This window comes from Pieris napi, chromosome 3 (genome assembly GCF_905475465.1).
Source record: "Pieris napi chromosome 3, ilPieNapi1.2, whole genome shotgun sequence".
In the NCBI taxonomy this organism is placed as follows: domain Eukaryota; kingdom Metazoa; phylum Arthropoda; class Insecta; order Lepidoptera; family Pieridae; genus Pieris; species Pieris napi.
The window spans coordinates 3373836-3387626 of record NC_062236.1 but is presented as its reverse complement, the minus strand read 5'-3'; the positions used below and the strand labels follow the sequence as shown (position 1 = coordinate 3387626).

The window sequence follows — 13791 nt, the reverse complement described above, 5'->3', positions numbered from 1 at the left end:
CAAAAAGTTTCTATAACTAATGATTTGTAAATAAAATTGATAAATAATCTAATTTTATAATTAAACTACTTACTTGACTTACTTATTTAATTTTCATCAAATCTGTTTTTTTATTTCAGAAAATGTTCAAATACACACTAATTTAAAGTTTATACACTGTATAATGCCTCCTATCTCACTCTCTCCCACACCAAATCCTAGTAATTTATGTGTCTATCTCTTTTTACTGTTGCTTTTTCCGTTGCATCCGGTTTGAAATCACAACGATTCTAAAGAAGTTTCACTTCAATAAAAAGAAAATTAAAACATATATAAAAAGTTTGGTCAATGTGGCCTTTAATACTGGCAGCATTTCCTCAGACGTTAGTTTTTAACTACCTAACACAAAACCAATACTTGTATAAAAATAACACGTTATCAAGAAAATCCGTAATAATTTTCGTAATTACTACAAAAACAACTATTGTTATCGGATTCGTGAAAGTTTCCTTGTTATATGAAAACGTGGGAATTGGAAGTGTCGATCTTAATTGGTAAGAGAAAATGGACGTGCGCTGTCTTTATTGTTTTCAATTAGTGGTCTATCAGTGACCAGACATATAAATTATCTCCACGACGGATAGTAACTTTTATTTCGCTTCATGAAGACTTTTACTATTGGATTAAAGTATTATTTATATTATAAATTAAAAGCTAATTTATGCTAAGCCATTAAGCAAATTTTAATCATAACCTGATTAAAGGCGAACTAGGCCTGTGTCTACGGTTCCTGTGTTAGCCATTTAGGATAACATTCAGATATGGGACTGTCTACTAACGAAACCCAATAACACTTCTTAATCCATTTTTGACCTAAAAATCTTACGCCCGAATCCAATAATCAATCCACAATCTCAGATTATATTAATAACAAAACCCTACGAAGACAATCCATTTTTGGCGACGGATAAAATGATACTTGTTTACACTCTTATTTGATAATCAATGTAAACCAAATAAAGTAAATAAAACCGTACAAATAACATTAAAATATACATGTCTATTGTCTATGTTTAAAACATAACAAACAGCTTTTAAATTATTAAAAAAACTGGTGTAAGTTAAAACTTGTTAAAATAATTAACTGTTGGAATCGAGCTTTCGTCAACTGTCATTTTCATACAAAGGTCTATCCACAGACACCGATCCGACCTCCCATGGATATCTTGTACGACAGATGGCTATTACAATCCGTCGATTGGTTCTTGGTTATTGTTACAACAATTCAATTCACGCCCGAACCCAATTAGATTTTTAAGGCAGTTCCCGTCACTTATAGTCAATGCCAAAGTAAATAAAATGGACCATTTTTTTCAGTTGAGTGTTCCAATAATTTATTATTTATATATATTTATTAAGTACTAGATGACCCCGTGAACTTTGTTTCACCAACATATATTTGTGTCAAAACTTTTAAAACAGACCAAAGAGTATGTATATAAAAGTAATACCATGAAACACATATTTCTGAAAGCATCTACAAATAAATGACCACCATATGACAATTTTTTATTTCTAAAAAGACGTCAAATTTCCCAACTAAGAATAGTTTTTATTGGAAAATTCAATTATCGTTTTTAGTATGTTTCTTTAATTGTTATTTACGTTTCACACCGTTTAAACCTTCCCTGATCATCCACAAATATTTCAAGATCATGATTAGCTAAATCGGTCCAACCGTTCTGGAGTTTTAGCGAGACTAACGAACAACAATTCATTTATATATATATAGATATAGATAGATAGATTATTTTATTATTAAAGTATCTAGTGTGGCGTGTCCCACTTTGGTGGAGACCACAGGGCTGTTACCCTTCAATAAATTAAATGTTGTTTATGTTGGTCACCTGTCAATTGCTAAGCAAGATAAACCATAATACGAATTTGAATTATAAATAAAACATTGTCTACATTGTAAATATTTCTATAATATGTGAAATTCGAACCACAACTTTCAAGCTTAAATACTAGTGATTATTATTGCGAAATAGATAGACAAATTAGCGAGTGAACTAAGAGATAAAGATAATATATCAGAAGTTTACTGTCTAATAAATTATATAATCGATTTGTAATAAAAAATCTATGGACTTAGACACTTTACATGAGTTACACAGACAAATCTGCAAAGGATTGAAACAAATTGATGGCTTTATTCGTTGAAATCCATACGGATTTCAAAAGCAGTGGATTCAGATATCAGTTCGTGCGGTGTAATGGAAAATCGATTAAGCAAAATTAAAATTCCTGACTTAATTATTCAGAAAAATTATGTGGACTCACACTCAATTCGTTGATTAATGAACGTTTGAGATGAATTATTAATGCTTGTATAAATCATTATAAAAGTACCGACGTCATGTAAACGTACGTTTTTTTAATATAACAGGAGGCCGCCCGTGGACACTAGTTGCCAGATGGTAGTAGTACATGCGTAGTGTAGGTTTAACACGTGTTATTTATTGATTTATTTATTTGGGAAACAAAACAGATACATCTCTATAGAATAAAAAAAGTAAAAAATCGGTTGTCTGTAAAGTCGGTTTACTGACGATAGTTGAACGAGACAACGTCATAAGAACGAACGCTGCCGAATGCGGAGACTGATTATGCCTCTTTGTCGCTCGATCCGCGCTCTCGCTTGCCCTTCAAGCCTTAAATGGAACGCCTTAGAGGTAACGCCGCATACGTCAAGAGCGAGGTAACACCGCATGCGTCATGTTTTTTCGTGCGTGCAGCCGGCACGCGTCCATCGAATTATAAGACGTTGTCACGTCAAAAAAAATTGAAATAAACACATTGTATGTATTCACAAAAAGTTTCACTGATACAAAATATGATAAAAAACAGAGCAAAACAAAACATGACAGCTCAAAATTTATAATTTATATTTATGGTTGTACAAAGTAGGACTTTTAAAAAACCTTAAAAATGGCGCGTATATTACTCGTTTTTGAAATTCGAACGCATTTGTGTTTTGTTTTTATAGATTTAAAAAATAAATGTTATAGTAGTATGAAATTTAATCTGAGTGATAAATACTTGTAATATATACTGAGCATCTCAGGTGTTACCTATTAATATAATTAAAAATATCATAGACCTGAGGAAAGATTTACGTTAGCGCTAACCGATTAATCACAGACAGTGTAAATTACGTTGAGCAACAACATAACTGTATGACTAGAGTATTTATGGTGTAAGTCAAGGTTCTATATTCAAAAATCTTAAAGTACTTGCAGTCGTGAAGTTATGTAAAGAAAATTGTGAAAATTAATGCTTTAATTTAGGATCTTTTAAGTAAACAACATAAGACAATGAAGACTATGTCTGAGAAGACTTAGCGGTTTCTTTTTGGAATCGGAGAATAAAGCGAGTATTACTTGATACTTCACAATACAAGCATAAAAACGTAAGGACAAAAAATGGACTGCTTCAAACAGTTTCTAACCCAAGATATCAGTAAGTCTAAGAATCGGCTACTAACCATCTTTCAATCCCCTATGTGATGTCCACCCCAAAAAAATATTTTTATTTTTAGACAATTTTTTGTTTTTATTTTATTATGATACAGCATTAAAAAATTCATACAACCTTAAATTTTCACTCCTCTACGATCAACCCCTATTTTTAGTATAATAAATAGTTATCTTTATTGAACTTAAAAAATGTTTCCTAGAAATAATATACATGGCGTTTGCCGGGTCAGCTAGTAATTATAACATCGAGAACTAATTACAGAAAATAGAACGAAGGTATCGCTTCAAGTTCAAACTTCCTTTAAAGTTTAAAACTTAAGAGTCTAGTTTATATATATTATTTTTATGTCGGTATAATCTTGTCCTATCGATATCAAACTTCGCACAGAAAAAATGGCTTGACAGCTCTTAAAACTAGATTCAAGTGTGACATTAACGAACAAGAACGGGCCTACGTTCCAATTCAATGGAAACAGTATAAAAACGCAATTACATAACAACTATAGTTTTATTTATATTCTATAGGTTAACTATAGTTTTGTATATGTCTTTATTTTCGCACCAGTAGTGTTACACTTTAGAAAATCAATATATAAATAAATATGAACATTAATATTTACTCATTTGCCTGAAATTGGCAATCTGTTAAAAGTACCGAATAATAATAATTTATTTAAACCCAATTTCTGTGTAGTTTATTAAATATAAAAAAGAATCCATAGTTCATACAACGACTTAAAACGATTGGCTTTGACAATCCAACGAAAAGTAATTCAAAAATATAACAATGCTGACGTGACGTAAACCAATAATGTATATATCTTGTTTCCACATACACAGAAAAATAACTCATTATTTTCCCTTTGTAGAGAATTGGTAAAAATATGTATGGAACGTCATTCACATTTGACAGACAATTCGTTATTGTGGAATAACAATATGATTTTGAAAACAAAACTGTTATCCTGTATTCTTCGACACTTTCCTTTGATACATAATTCTTTGATAAAGCTATTTAATTTTAAATAAATAAAATACAAATAATTACGGATGCAAACGAGATGCGGGTTTTGGAAACAGAATTTGAATGTAGTTCTTAAGACGAGAAATGTCAAAACCAATATATTTTTGACGTCAGATTTAAATAACCGTTATTTCAGATATATGACATTTATTAGTTACTTATTATATTAGCTGGCCTGGCGAACATCGTACCGCCTAACAGTCGATTCTTTATTTCTTTATTTTTTTTAAATACTTATTCTGCTATTCGGGACACCGGTCTATGTCAAAAATAAAAATTTACCTTCCCGGAACCCCTCCCCTAACACTTGAACTTTATGATATTAAAGTTCAAATTGACAAGTATTATTACGAATATTTTGTTTGGGTGTATTGAAAAGTGTTGTTTTTAGACTTTTTTTACTTAATTTTTTTTTAATTTTTCTCCGTAAGAATCATCCTCGTACTTCAAGGAATATTATAAAAAAAGAATTGGCCAAATTCGTCCAGGCGTTGTTGAGTTATGCGCCAACACATTTTGCGATTCATTTTTATACTATAGATAGTATAAGAATGTGTTTACATATGTGACCATTGTGTGCGTTAATTAACAATATTAAAGTAGCACATACTATATAAATAGCCATCTAATTTCCTAGCCCATAACTATCCAAACATCATACCAAGACAAACATCTAACAAAATTATTTTCTTTCATTACTATACTTAGGTAGATAATGAAAGTAATTTGATGTTCGGACTCCTATAATAACAGCCAGTTGATAAGAGCTTTGTGAGGGCTTATTTTACGGACGACTAAGAAAAATTTAATTTATTGACTTTTTGGCGGAAGACGTAATTATTCATTCGAAATAACGGCGTGATTTTGGATTGCAAACAAAAAGTTTATATAAACAGTCCAAACTGCACACTACTATATATTTCTAGTTATATTTAGTTTTAGCTTTAGATGTGTGAATTTTTGTTAATACAAGTTTATTTCTTTATACAATAACAAATATAATAAATACTACATATCGGTGATAATGATTTTGCATATAAACACGGATTGACTTTGGTTTTCCATGCAGAACATATGTAATAAATTAATCAAATGTTTTAGTATTTCTTGCATGCAACATAGTGAGTAGGCATAATTTTTTTTTAATTTTTAACGTTCTAGTCAACATCGATCCGTTGGATGAAACACTTTTGTTATGTAATAAACAATACAAGTTTAGAATATTAATTGCATTGGTAGAAATATATGATGTTGAAATCGGGTTGGGTTGGCCTGTACATACCTGGACCAAATCAAGGAGGTACTAGAAAAGGGACAAGTTGAAAGCACCCATAACCGACGAACATATACGGTGAATGTCATGAGAGGTATGTCATTACCGTAGCTAGTGGAAATCCGTGGTCATTGTCACCTTCGAGCCAAACAAAGGTGTGATAATATAAGTAAATAAATATATAAATCCTTTATTTGCCTTGAAAGTCGTACAGTTTAAACGCACTATCAGCCATATTAAACAAGTATGCAAATGTCTAGTTATAATTAAAAGCAATTAAACTATTTATTATGTTGTATGTTAGTATCACAAAACTGATAATCTAAGAATTCCCCCTCATTAGAAGCACCGTGCCTTTAAATTTAATCATCCTAATAAAAGAATTACAGGATAGTGTTCGGTAACCTTTAAGAAGGTGATTAAATAAAGAAACAATTTGTATGCCCTAAAGTTTTTCTGTGAATGAACTGAAACTGTGTACGGCGCCTGCGCTTCATTTACAACGGTGTATCATTTTGAGGAAAATAAGGCAATTTAAATGGACCAAAAGTATTACAGAATGGCTACCATGAGACGGAAAAGGAAAAGAGCAAGAGATGGGCAGATGATATAAAGAGAGTAGGCGGCACAACTTGTACAAGACGAGCTAACATTAGAAAAGATTGGAAGAAGCCTATCATAGGACACGCTGATTACCGAAACCGTCTTATTGATGCATTAGTTAGGTTATGTGTCTGACACACGCCCACGAATTTTTGGGTCTGAGGCAAGCCGGTTTCCTCAGAATGTTTTCCTTCGCCGATCGAGCGAATGTTAAATACGCCCTTTAGTGCACAGCCGGGGACCGAACCTCAGGAATAATAGACGCACGCTAACACTTATTAATGTTACTTAATTAGTGTTTATATTATAATATATATTATACTGGGTGGCAATAAAGGCTTCATAATAATAATAATTTTGAGGACGACGTGTCTTTGACTTGATTAGTCCACCAAACTTCTTTATGCTAAGCTTTAAAGATGGCGTGTTTCATTTATTCGGCTGGTAATTGATAACTGCGCTAAATTATAGTTTTGGGAGACACAGAGTACCTACGTAGAGCAAATTACATCTCTCCCAAAGCGTTGGGTTTAGTTGTAATATCGGATATATATATAATAACGCTACGGATATTGAAATAACTATATTATAATTGGATATTTGAAAGTTATAGAATACCGCTGCTGGTTATCACTTGGGCGTGGAATCCATTTCCATTACTTAGAATTGTTTTTTTAGCCTCAGTTTTTTTTCTTGGTAGGTGTGTATGTGATCAATTGTATGTGCTTGACACACATGCTTTTGTTTTCCGTCACCGTAAGAGCGTGTATAGAACACAGCAGTGATTCGAACTTATGACAGATTTTAGGGTCACTCGTGCAATACGTGAATTGCCAAAAGAATGACTCAAAACGATTTATATAGAATACTAGCTGACCCAGCGAACTTCGTTCCGCCTAACAGTCAATGAATTGTCGTGATACAGATTAGCTGAGCTTAATATATGATGTAATGTAATACGATACTAATGTCACTCCATTGTTTCGAATTCCCGGAACCTCTCAACTAACAATTAAACTTTATGATATAGTATTAAAGTTCAAATTGACTTTAAAGTATTATTAAGAATCTTATTTATTTATTTACACTTTGTTACCTTATACAAAAACATACATATATAAAATAAAGCCGGTTACATAACGGGCGGCCTTATCGCTAACAAGCGATTTCTTTCCGGCAACCCTAATATGGACATTAAAAAAAGAAACACCCACAGAGGGTAGAGTACAAGAAGTGCATAAAGAATTAACAAAAAAAAACTCAAAATAACACGTAACTATAACTAAAATACAATATTTTTTTTTTGTCTAGGAATATAGAAAACAGTTGTTTTAGACTTTTTCAGGCAATTTTAAATTTTTCCTCTCCGTAAGAACCAACCTCGTACTTCAAAGAATATTTTTCGCGAACTTCGTTTCTCCTTAATGCCTAGCCTATCTTTTTAGTACATACCAACATGGAACATTTTGCTATGCTAACCCAGAGACTGTTCGGTTTTCCGAAATGAAAACTTTTTAGGTTTTTCTGTGATTTTTCTATATAAAAACGTCAGAGTTAAAGTTATAAGTTCTTAACTAAACAATAAAAAATAGGGGTTGATCGTAGAGGGGTGAAAATTAAGAGTGGTATGTATTTTTGTATAAAAATAACAATAAAAAAATGCCCAAAAAAAATAAAATGTTAGGGGTGAACAACCCTTATCACTTAGGGGTATGAAAAATAGATAGTAGCCGATTCTCAGACATTCTAAATTTGCATATAAAATTTGAAAAAAATCTGTCCAGCCGTTTCGGAGGAGTATGGTAACTAACACAAGAATTTTATATATTAGATTGAGATAGACTAGCACAATATCCGCACATTTAACGATATAAAAGAGGTTACCGTCATTTAGGAAATTAACCCCTATTGTGGAGCGAGGTTAACACATCATCATACTTCACCCCCACAGCGTTTCCTGATAGTGACTGGAATTTTCACATTGTTATATTATCCACGCTCCATTAAACGCATAGCTTTCCAGTAAGAAATTTTAGCTCTAAAATGGTAGTAAATGAAATGAGATTTCAGTTGTAGGAAAAACAATGAATATTTTGACCAGATACTATTATGACTTATTTTTTAGGACTGCTACTATCTCTTTCTGACAAATTGGGTTCATTTTGTGTCTAAAAGAGACAGATATTTATCGTTACGATCGATATTTGTTTGACAAATTTGCTACCGCTAAGGATATATTCTCAATCTTCTACTTCTATTTACTACTTCTCCATCTTTTAGCAACTGGGACCTTCAGTTCGGCCAGTCAGTGCTTTGACTGGTCGAGGCCCTTGAGGATGGAGGAAGAGCTGCACCTTTCTTCATCCACAACTGTATGGATAATCTTTTATTTATTGAACGAAAGAAGTTGCCATTAAGGGTCATCTCAATACTGAAAGTATTCACATTTATATAACATATAAAAAAACAACTACAAAAACTCGATGCAAAACTATCGTAATAAGTTCGCACTAACGCTACAGTTATATTAAGTTAATCGTATTGGCTCTAATCTGACACATTGTTAAGTAAGTAAAAGTAAATGAAATACATATAATGATAAAACTCCAAATAATACGTAAGTAGATTTACGTAATACGCAATAAAGAATCAAAGGAATGTAAGAAATACCAAGAAAACAATTTGCAAACTCGATTCTTCCAATGTCGTATGAATTGAGTTTATAAAATATGATTTGTAGTGTTTCATATTGAACTGATCTATTTCTGGATACATGAAAAGAATACGGGATATACTGTTCAGTACAAGAATAGAGACTATACGATAGAAACTATAAAAATTGCACATCACGACTAATAAAGTATTGCCCGGAAGGCGGAGCCTCTACGCTAAATTAAGATGGTTGGTCTTGAGCAGGACCTCCAAGGATAATCAAGAACTGGAAGCAAAAATCACAAAACAGGACCGCCTGGTCTTGCTCGACCAGGCGAAAGATTCATTAGCTGTAGCGCCTCGATGATGAAAATAAACACTAATTAAATCTAAGAAAAGGTAAGGTAAACGAGACGTTATATACATAAATCCTTGCTTATGTTAGGTGTGATAATTGATTTAGTATCTGTTAGAAATTTTGCGTAGTTATATTGGGAAAGGGAAGAATGTGAAATAACGCATAAAACGTATCAAAAGACTGTCGTAATTTTATTACCGAAATTCGGTTAACGATCGTGTACACAAATTTTATCAAAAAGCCATCGGTCACACTGGCAAACTCTGTTTTGTCGCCAGCTGCAAAGTCTGCCCAATTTAGTTCGACAACGCTTCACACATCAAGACACTTATGACAATATAGCCTTTAACTGTGACCAAAAATTCACAATTAACAAGGTGGAGTAGCAATTATTTTTAATTCAAAGCAAACACATTACACGAATGATAATGATGATGATGAGCGGACCCGAGACGTTGTTCTGCATGATATTTCAAGCGATTAGGATACTAAGCATAGTACAGACTGCAGCGCCGTCTGCCGGGCTGATTTGTTAATAAAAAAAGGGTGACTGAGAGTTTGTTGCCAGTACTTCTCTTCCGTTCTACGCCCTTGATTTGAGAACTAACACTAAATGTAAAATTAGCATTTAATGTATATTTCTTTTTTGACGTTCATAAATGTACATTGTTACCTATATGAATAAATGATTTTTGACTTGTGACTTTTGAAACCATCCAGGGTGCCACCCAACGCATAAAAAATTAATTCAAATCGGTCCAGCCGTCTAAGAGGAGTTGATGATAAAGAATGTGTCTGTTCTTAGTTTATTTATATAAGCTTGCCAACGCTCGGCACACTGGTAAAAGAACAATAAAATACAATGTTTTATGTGACAAGCTATAGGCAAACAACATACACGATGAGATAATAAAAAAATTAAAACAAAACAATTGAATTATAAAATCTAAACGACAATCGATTTCAAAGAGTGAGGGGAGCAACTATGGATATCCAGGCCTAGCTCCTATATCAGGATACCCAATTTGGATATCGGTGGGTTTTGGCCAAAACGCGATCCTCGGAAAGGGACAAATGAAATGATGGGATGCCTGCTGTATCTAGAGGGTACACGAAATTTTAATTTTGTTGAAAGGTTGGGGCAATCAACCTGATTGTTAAATATCTTAAATGCTACATCAATTAATTTTCAACGAATTTTCAATGACTACACATTAATCATTGTCTGTCTATTAACGATGGAAACAATGATAACGGAACGACAAGTTTTTAGTGTAATCTTTATGTTAATTACATACGAATTACTTTTTTTAAAACAACTTATAATAGTCTAGTAATGTTGAAGGAAGAAGTTTCCTATAGTTTAAAGTGGGGAAAGACATCCCAGGAGGGCCTCAAAAGCGTTTTCCTATAGCATTTCCTCCTCTGATATAAAAAATGCAGTTCGTCTTTATATATTGTACCATTGTAGCCAATTGTAATAAAATCATCCAGACATCTCGTACTAAAACTCTAATAAGCCGAGCAGTTTCTCATAGCTATATTTTAGAATGTAGTAAAAGTGGCATTGAGCAGTGTTATCCGAGGAGCTTGAGCTTGATTCTCATCCCTGTGGTCCTTGGTTCAAACCCCGACTGTAAAAAAAATAACTTATCTGACTATGAGCATTTAACACTTGCTCGTCGAATAAAAATATGGTGAGGAAACCGGCATGTCGACCCAAAAGTCGACAGTGCGTGTCAGGCACAGAAGGCCTACGTTTCCATCACGAAAAAGATACAGAAATTTCCGGCTTGGTTTGTAGCGCTACTGTTTTTTTTTAAATTAAGAGTATATCATTTTATAATAGAGGTATCTTAATACCCACCGTCGACGGCGTGTGTCAGGCACAAAAGACCTACCTTCCCATTAAGAAAACTCTAATGAAGATGAAAAAGATTCAGAAATTTGCGGCTTGGTTTACTGTTTTTTTATGTAAGAATATATTAGTTTATATATCTTAAAGCCAAGCATCGTAGAAAACTAATCGCTCAAAGTTGGTTAGCAATCATTCAAATTTTGATGTTTGATGACTAAAGGATTTGATGTTCGGTTAGCGAAGTCAATTATATTTAGATAGTTAGTTCCCTAGACAGTAATAAATTCTTATTGAAGTAATTATACAAATTTCTATCCAGTGATATGTATGTAAAAAGTACGTAGCGGTACAGTGGTTAGTGGTTATCCTATTGACACATATATCTTGCTACCGGTATTTAGAATTAATGATAATATTATTTAAGAGTCCATCAAAAACACACTGAAGCAACGCGTAGAATTAAAATGGGAAATAAAATGACATTACGTAATATAATGGACACCATTTCGCAAAACTTTCCGATCTAAACCTATTATAAATTATCTAAACAGATATTATCTGTTTCTCATATTTAACAAATATTGAAAACCTCGGCTGGATAAAATATTCCAAAAAGGTATACAGCCTATATTACACAAGGATTTTCGTGAAAGAATTTTCGAATCGGTGCAAATTCGGTCTGAATTTATTCATTGTAACATACAAAAATGCAAAGCTTTCCTCATATTAAGAAATATATGATTGCTGAGATGAGTACAATATAGCAATTTAGCTTGTACAAATTAAGGTATTGGTGGTAGGTTTTTCGAACCAATTGGGCCGACCCGTGTGACGTAAAACATTCCGACATGACTAATTGCCTAAGTTTAACATCTGCTGCCCAAGGGTTAGTGTAAATACATTTATAATAAAATAATTAGGCTAATGAATAATAACTAAGCTGTACATAAAATACAATTAAAAATAAATAAATGGAACATTATTTAAAATTTAACATAGATTAAATTAGGTAGGTATATTTTTTTATAAGTCGTAACCTAATCGGGGATAAAATTTAATAAAATTTTGTTTTCTAAGGTCTTCTTTAGATATATAGTTATAACTAACCATCTGCTGGTATTTAAATGGCGACTCTGAGTACAAGCGTAAGTCCTTAAGGAAACTTCTATTTACAATTAGCTTAGCCGGAAGATTTTTTAACAATAAATGTAGTATTTATTTATTTTTACTTCATTGCCATAATTTAGTTAATTTAGTAGTCACTTCAATTAAGATTTTATTTTTAATTTTTAAGAACGGAGAAAATTTAAAAATTTAATTATGTTAATAAAATTCCTTAAATGTTTTTTAAATAACAAAAAACTCAGTCTCATTTAAATAAAATTTGTTTGAAACTTACCTCTAAACAACTGCTTAAGAAATTTCGCCTACAAACTATAACAATCAACACAATAAAAAGTTACTACAAATAAAACATAACTTCTAAATTCAAATTTTTAAAATGCGTCACAATTATTTCCCGCGAAAAATAAACCACAGATAACTTATTTTACGCAAGAGCGTTGGATGCGCGGTTTTCAGCCGTATCTCGTGAAGTCTGAGGTATACTGGCAACCGGCGTTTCGGCTGTCGCGAGCTTGTATGACGCAGCGGTAGACATTCGTTTGAAATGCTTTGAAAAATCGCGAACGCAAACTTGAACTTGGAATGTTCGTTTTAAAATATGCAGCTGTGCTATTTTATAAACGGGTTAAAATGAATAACGTATAAATTATTACTCTTTAGTGAAGTTTATTCTTGAATGCTTTTACGTAATTGCTTTATGTAAATGCTTTGATGTTTTTATGTAATTTTAAATGATAATTAAAAATATAAGATACAACAATGCAGCACTCAATTCGAATCCCAGTAATAACGTTTCATTTGTATTAGTATCAACATTTTATTATTTTCCCAACGACAATAACGCATAGACTTTTTAAATGACGAAATGGTCAAGTACAGCGGGTTCGATTCCCGGAGAAAAAATATTTGACTGTTTGTATACAGGATACAGATCGATTAAAATTATCAGTATCACATGCGGAAAACTATGACTGACAACACACTTGTTTTCGTGATTTCACAGAATCAGATAATGATTTATTATATTCTCACATTTACCCCTTATTGTAATATTCACAGCGCGTAAAGAAAGTCAATTTTGAAAAGTCATCTTGTTCAATTTCCATTATCACTCGCCGTCTTGTTCATCTCAAGTCGAGACGGCAAATATTAAATGTATGCAAAGGGCTCGACAATGTTGTTTGATAGATTCCGTAGTGCGAGTACACACTTACATTCGAAATTTGAATGAAGATTTTGACTCAAATTCCTTTTTTAAATTTTCGAATGTTGAACTCTTTCGTTTAATTCTACATTTGTCTATGGATCTGTTGGATATTTTTAGATTTTTATCGGAATCGATGCTAACCGATTTGTGAATATCGATGACACATGACGCAT

The 13791-nt window shown here is 32.4% G+C and overlaps 1 protein-coding gene across 3 annotated transcripts in view; it reads right to left on the bottom strand.

Moving 5' to 3' along the window:
- LOC125063669 (tachykinin-like peptides receptor 99D) overlaps positions 1-12912 on the bottom strand; it is a 90408-nt gene extending 77496 nt beyond the window's left edge. For all 3 annotated transcript variants that reach the window (XM_047670235.1, XM_047670236.1, XM_047670237.1), the window contains exon 1: positions 12686-12912. The gene's annotated coding sequence lies outside the window, so the exon portion shown is untranslated. The remainder of the gene's footprint in view (positions 1-12685) is intronic.
- Positions 12913-13791: the final 879 nt, after the last annotated feature.